This window comes from Canis lupus, chromosome 6 (assembly GCF_003254725.2).
Source record: "Canis lupus dingo isolate Sandy chromosome 6, ASM325472v2, whole genome shotgun sequence".
In the NCBI taxonomy this organism is placed as follows: domain Eukaryota; kingdom Metazoa; phylum Chordata; class Mammalia; order Carnivora; family Canidae; genus Canis; species Canis lupus.
This window is the reverse complement of record NC_064248.1, coordinates 5,988,484-5,994,931: the sequence shown is the minus strand read 5'-3', so window position 1 is coordinate 5,994,931 and position 6,448 is coordinate 5,988,484. Positions and strand designations below refer to the sequence as shown.

General features: G+C 46.5%; 1 long non-coding RNA gene across 1 annotated transcript; it reads right to left on the bottom strand.

Annotated features, from left to right (window-relative positions):
- Positions 1-898: 898 nt before the first annotated feature.
- On the bottom strand, positions 899-4,616 carry LOC112646385 (uncharacterized). Its single transcript, XR_007411064.1, has 3 exons — positions 4,424-4,616; positions 3,443-3,560; positions 899-1,509 (listed from the first exon to the last, which is right to left on the bottom strand). It is a non-coding gene; the product is annotated as an uncharacterized LOC112646385 (long non-coding RNA).
- Between the last annotated feature and the right edge of the window lie 1,832 nt (positions 4,617-6,448).

Here is a 6,448-nt window from a genome sequence, read left to right as displayed (position 1 = left end):
GTGCTGCACTAGAATCTAAATCTTACTTGATCAGACCGTCAGAATATTCTTTGAAAGGAGAAGCTGGCACTCGATCTCCAAGCTGATGTTTTTTGTGGGGCTCCTATAGAACTGCCTCCCCTCAACCATGGCCTTCCCTGGGGAGATGGGTCTCCTTGATGCCTTACTAACAGTGCCACATTTCCAAGGTCATTCCAGGGAAGGTGGGGACAACCCAGCTGGAAACACTTGCACCGAGTCACGTGACTATTGTGCAGGAAGGTGGCAGGAGACAGGGTTATCGTCTATGGATGCGGGCGAGTAAGGGACAGGCGGGGCGAGGTACAGAGAGATAGGTAGGGGGCTGTGTGATCAGGCCCACAGAAATCCCAAAAATGCTGAAGTGTAAGGAAACCAGAGATGAGGGAACCAACCAGACCTCCATGCCCTAGGTGTCTTTTTCCTGACAGTCATCTGTGACCAACAAAGAATAACCAGGCCCCAAAAAGAAGCCATTCGAGATGTTATCACCAGCCCTCACTCAAACCAAGACATCATAAAAATGATAAGGCCATGAGCTCCCTGGTCAGTTCTAAATAAAAGACTGTCAGTGGAGGCTCCCATTGGTAAACACTTTCGGGATCCCTCTGGCTCCTGAGAGCTTTCTCTGTATCCTTGGTTAATCAACTTCTATAGCTTTATTCACTCTCCTTTATCCATGAGGTTCATCCTCTGACTCAAGATTCATTCTCTGACTCCATGAGACAAGAATTTCGCTTTCCTGCTTCCCCGCCACTGCCCTGGTGCCCTGGGGAAGCCAGTGGGGGGAGTGTCACCGTAGCGCTATGGTCCATTCTTTTTTTTTTTTAAGATTTTATTTATTTATTTGACAGAACAACAGAGCACAAGCAGAGGGAGAGGGAGAATCAGGCTCCCAGCTGAGCAGGGAGTCCAATGCAGAATTCGATCCCAGGACCCTGGGATCATGACCTGAGCCAAAGACAGCCACCCAATCAACTGAGCCCAATTCGCAGATAGGGCTCCATCATTCTCCCTTTTACTACCCTGAGAGCCTGGTACTCAGATGGCTGTGGTCCGCCCACACATCAAACCCCTCCTGTGCCCAGGGAGCCTACAGAGAACGGGCTAGGTTAGCCCTGCCCTCCAGGCACCTGCTGTCCATGAGCAGGTCAAAAGAAGTCCCTAGGCTCTTGAGGAAGGGTGTTCCCGGTGTTGAGGGACAGTAGTTGCCCTGAGGAAGGGGGGCGGGTGGCCTGGAACCCAGGGTGTAAGGGAGACAAACTTCGCTATCATGGGTGAATTTTGAATCTTGCCCATCATGCATACAAAGTGTACCTTCGGACAGCCCTGGTGGCGCAACAGTTTGGCGCTGCCTGCAGCCCAGGGCATGATGCTGGAGACCCTGGATCCAGTCCCACGTCGGGCTCTCTGCATGGAGCCTGCTTCTCCCTCTGCTTGTGTCTCTGCCTCTCTCTCTCTCTCTCTCTCTCTCTCTCTCTCTCTCTCTCTCTCTGTGTCTCTATGAATAAATAAATAAAATCTTTAAAAGAAAAAAAGTGTACCTTCATAAACGTTTTATATACAAGAATACATACGCAAATATACATAGACTTATGTATCAGGAGAGTATGCGGGTCAGGAGTGTTAGGGGAGTACAGAAATTGGGCTTTCTATTAGAAATGACAAATACCCACCATTTGCTTTGACATGGATGGAACTGGAGGGTATTATGCTGAGTGAAATAAGTCAATCGGAGAAGGACAAACACTATATGGTCTCATTCATTTGGGGAATATAAATAATAGTGAAAGGGAATAGAGGGGAAGGGAGAAGAAATGGGTAGGAAATATCAGAAAGGGAGACAGAACATGAAGATTCCTAACTCTGGGAAGCCAACTGGGGGTAGTGGAAGGGGAGGAGGGCGGGGGATGGGGGTGACTGGGTGGCGGGCACTGAAGGGTCACTTGACGAGATGAGCACTGGGTGTTGTTCTGTATGTTGGCAAATTGAACACCAATAAAAAATAAATTTATTATTTAAAAAAAAGAAATTGGGCTTTCTTGCAGAGGTGATATTGGAGGTTGGTTTTGAAAGAGAATGAAAATGTGCCCATCAAGAAAGTGGGAGTGGGGATGACAGAGGGACAGCTAGGAAGGAGGAATGGGATGGGCAAACACCCAGGCTTAGGAAAGCGGGATGTGTCTGGGGGATCCTGAGCTGTGTGAGGCTGTAACCGAGGCCCCCAGATAGCTGGAACCCCTCGGGAGGTCAGTCCTGCAGGAGGAGAAGCCTTCCAGGGAGAGTCTGAGGGTCAAAAACGGCTGAAGATAGAATGGGGTAAGGAGAGGGGATAAAGCAAGAAAGCCAAGACTTTATTATTTTTTTTTAAGATTTATTTATTTATGATAGACAGAGAGAGAGAGAGAGAGAGACAGGCAGAGGGATAAGCAGGCTCCATGCCGGGAGCCCAACGCGGGACTCGATACCAGAACTCCAGGATCACGCTCTGGGCCAAAGGCAGGTGCTAAACCGCTGAGCCACCCAGGGATCCCGAAAGCCAAGGCTTTAAGGGGCAAAAGAGGCAATGGGAGTCCTGACTGTCACTCAGGGTTGTTCTTAATCCTTTTCAACTCTGTGCCACACCCTCAACAGATAAACAGTTGGGGCCTGATACAGCTCCCTGGCCCATTCATCAGGCACTGGCAGGTCCAAATCCACAGGATGGAATCTAGGCCAACTCACATGGTTCCCACTTAAGCTCCATCAAGATGGTCAGAGACGTAGAACAAGACAGGAATGCAGGCTGTCCACACTCTGGGATGAGTGTAACCAGAGCCTGCTCAGTCCAGGGGGCCATGAGGAGCTCCTCCTTCCAACCCAAGGATGCATCGTCCAGTTTGGGAGCCGCTAGCTACCAGTCACTGTTTATAAATCAGTGTCAATTAACAAAAATTCATGGGATCCCTGGGTGGCGCAGCGGTTTAGCGCCTGCCTTTGGCCCAGGGCGCGATCCTGGAGACCCGGGATCGAATCCCACGTCAGGCTCCCGGTGCATGGAGCCTGCTTCTCCCTCTGCCTGTGTCTCTGCCTCTCCCTCTGCCTGTGTCTCTGCCTCTCTCTCTCTGTGTGTGTGACTATCATAAATAAATAAAAATTAAAAAAAAATATTAAAAAAAAATTCAATGAAAATTAAAAATAAGTTCCACAGCTACATGAGCTACCTTTCAAGTGCTCAACAGCCCACCTAATACCCCCTCTCTAGTGTTTCTGATTTTGCATACCAAAATAATTTGAAACTTCTCTCCTCACAAACTCCTCAGATGGTCAAAGAAACAGAAATTACTTCAAATGTACAGCTGAGTTCACACATAAGAAAGAGAAATCCCCCAGATGCCACAAACAAGAGGGCACTGACCCTGCAGAGGACAGCTAATGCACTCACCCTGCTTCTGTCCTGTGCTGAGGTAGGTGTGAGCAGTGATGGCTTATGCTCAGGGCCCATATGGGGACAGGACATAGCCTTGGGCCACACCGAAGGCCAGAGGTTGGTCCTGAGGTCTCTGAAAAGTGAAAGGGGGACCTTGAGACAATGTGCCCATCCACAGGGAGGTGACAAGCAAGCTTTGTCTGTTTCAGCCTGAGAATCCAAAGCTCCCAATCCAGCATCACGTGGTTTGGGATGTCAATTGGCTGGGCTGTGGCAGTCCCGAAACTTCCAGGCCAAACACTGCCATAAAAACTGAGCCTGGTCTGATGATACTCCTGGGGCATAAGCAAAAGGGAAAAGCTTGGGAGCCATGCTCCATTTTATCCAGGCTGCTACGGAATGAGGAAAGGATCATTCAACACCAACCACCTTAAAGATGAGCTCACTGTAGGAAATGGAAAAATCCCTGGAGGGACAACTCACTAGGATTGAAACTCAGGACACAACTAACAGAAGATGAGAAGCCCAAGACTCCAGAATACAATAAGCTGAAGGACAACATCAAATGAGTCCTAGAAATGACTATAAAAAGTGCTAACCTTTGGAAGGAAGAAGAAACTGGGAGTGGGCATTGGAGTGGCTTCCATGGGTTCTGGAATGTTCTGAGTCCTGACCCTGGTACTGATTCTAAGGGTTTTTCACTTATGGAAATTTAGTGAGGTGTATGCCTATGATTTGCACACTTCTCTGGGTATGCATTGTAATTCAATTAAAATGATTTAAGGGGTGCTTGAGTGGCTCAGTCACTCTTGATTTCAGCTCAGGTCAAGATCTCAGGGTCCTGGGATCAACCTCAGTGTTGGGCTCCCTGCTCAGCGGGAAGCCTGCTTCTCCCCATCCCTTTGCCTCTCCTCCTGCTCATGCTCTCCTGCACTCATTCTCTCTCTTAAATAAATAAATAAAATCTTAATAATAAAAAAAAAAAGACAGGGGTACCTGGGTGGCTCAGTTGATTAAGTGCCTGCCTTGGGCTCAGGTCCTGATCTTGGGGTCCTGAGATCAAGCCCTGCATCAGGCTCCCTGCTCAGCAGGGAGTCTGCTTCTCCCTCTGCCTCTCTCCTTGGCTTGTACTCTCCCCTGCTTGCTTGCTCACTCGCTCTTGCTCGTTCTCTCTCTCTCTCAAATGAGTAAAATCTTAAAAGAAAAAAAGACATAATGATTACTAAATTTTTGGACCTGACAAAAGACACAAATTTAAAGATTCAAGAAGCATAAACCCTACCCATACTTAGAAATGACAAGTCTTCATTTAGAAACCATCACAGTGAAAGTGCAGAACAAAAGCAAAAAGAGGGGGAAAAAGGAGGGAGGGAGGGGGGCCCCTGGGAGGTTCAGTAGGTTAAGCATCTGCCTTTAGCTCAGGTCATGATCTTGGGGTCCTGAGATGGAGCTCTGTATCAGGCTCCCTCCTCAGCAGGGGAATTTGCTTCTCCCTCTTCCTCTGCCCCTGCTCATGTGCTCTATCTCTCTCTCTCTCATTCTCTCTCAAATAAATAAAAATCTTTAAAAAAAAAAAAAAAAAAAAAGGCTACCAGAGGGGGAAATGCTGATTATCTGACCATAATGATGAAGGAGCAGAAGGCAAGCTGAGGACAAAATCATAGCTGATACCCCACAACCACCCCCCTTCCCCAACTTCTGAGTGGGATACATGTGACCTTTCTCCAGGAAACTCCCAACTGTCTTTTTTTTTTTTTTTTCCAACTGTCTTAATGTTAATGCTTTGCTAGAGGGAAAAGCACTTAGCTTGACAACTGTGACAAAGGCAAGGAAGGTCGCCAGTATCCTGAGGATTGTCCTCAGCAGATGAAAGTGTTTTTGGGCACCTCCCTTTTTCCTTCCACCAACTCCCAAGTATATAATCAGCCCCTCCTCACAGCCCCAGGGCAGCAGCTCTTTCTGCCCATGGGTCCTGTCCCCAGGCCTTAATAAAATCACCTTTTTGCACCAAAGATTTCTCAAGGATCCCTTCTTGGCTGTTGGCTGGGGACTTCACCCACATTCGAAAACTACATCAATAAGATTAACAGCAGAGAGGCACCAGGCTGGCTTAATCCAAGGAGCAGGCGAACTCTGGATCTCCAAGTCATGAGTTTGAGCCCCATGTTGGGCACAGAGCTAACTTAAAAAATAAAAATAACTCTAGGGTCCTTGTTTTATTTGGGATTACTTTTAGTCTTTGTTGCACCAAAACTGCATGCTGGAAATTGAATGACAATTTCTAAAATGTTTGAAATAGGATTCTTATTAGAAAGATTGGGGGAGGGCAGCCCAGGTGGCTTAGCGGTTTAGCGCTTCAGCCCAGGGCCTGATCCTGGAGACCCGGGATCCAGTGCTACGTCAGGCCCCCTGCATGGAGCCTGCTTCTCCCTCTGCCTGTGTCTCTGCCTCTCTCTCTCTCTCCCTGTGTCTCTAGTGAATAAATAAATAAAATCTTTAAAACAAAATTAAAATTACTTAAAAAAAAAGAAAGGTTAGGGGAAGGAATAAAAGGTATCGACCAATTTAATACAATGACATAAATAATCCAAATACATCTGTAGTCACAATGAATGAAAATGGACTAACTTGCCATTAAAAGGTTATCAAATAATATGATAGTAATAATATTTAACTGTCTGCTATTTACAAGATGCTCACCTAAAAATATAAAGATTCACAGAGGCTAAGTGTAAGGAAATGAGGGAAAAATATGCAAGGCAGAAGAAAGCTGGTGTGCAGAAATACAATAGGGAGTAGGTACTTACTCATATAAGTAGTATGAACATATTCAGGCAGGCTTTAAGACAAAAACAACAAAACAAAACACTAGTAGGAATAAAGAGGCTCTACATAATGTTAAAAGGATCAGTTGACCAAGAAGATAAAAGGATTTAAACCGTTATGCCCCTAACAACCGTCTCAAAATACACAATGCAAAAATTTACAGACTCATGAATATAAATCGACAAATCCACAATC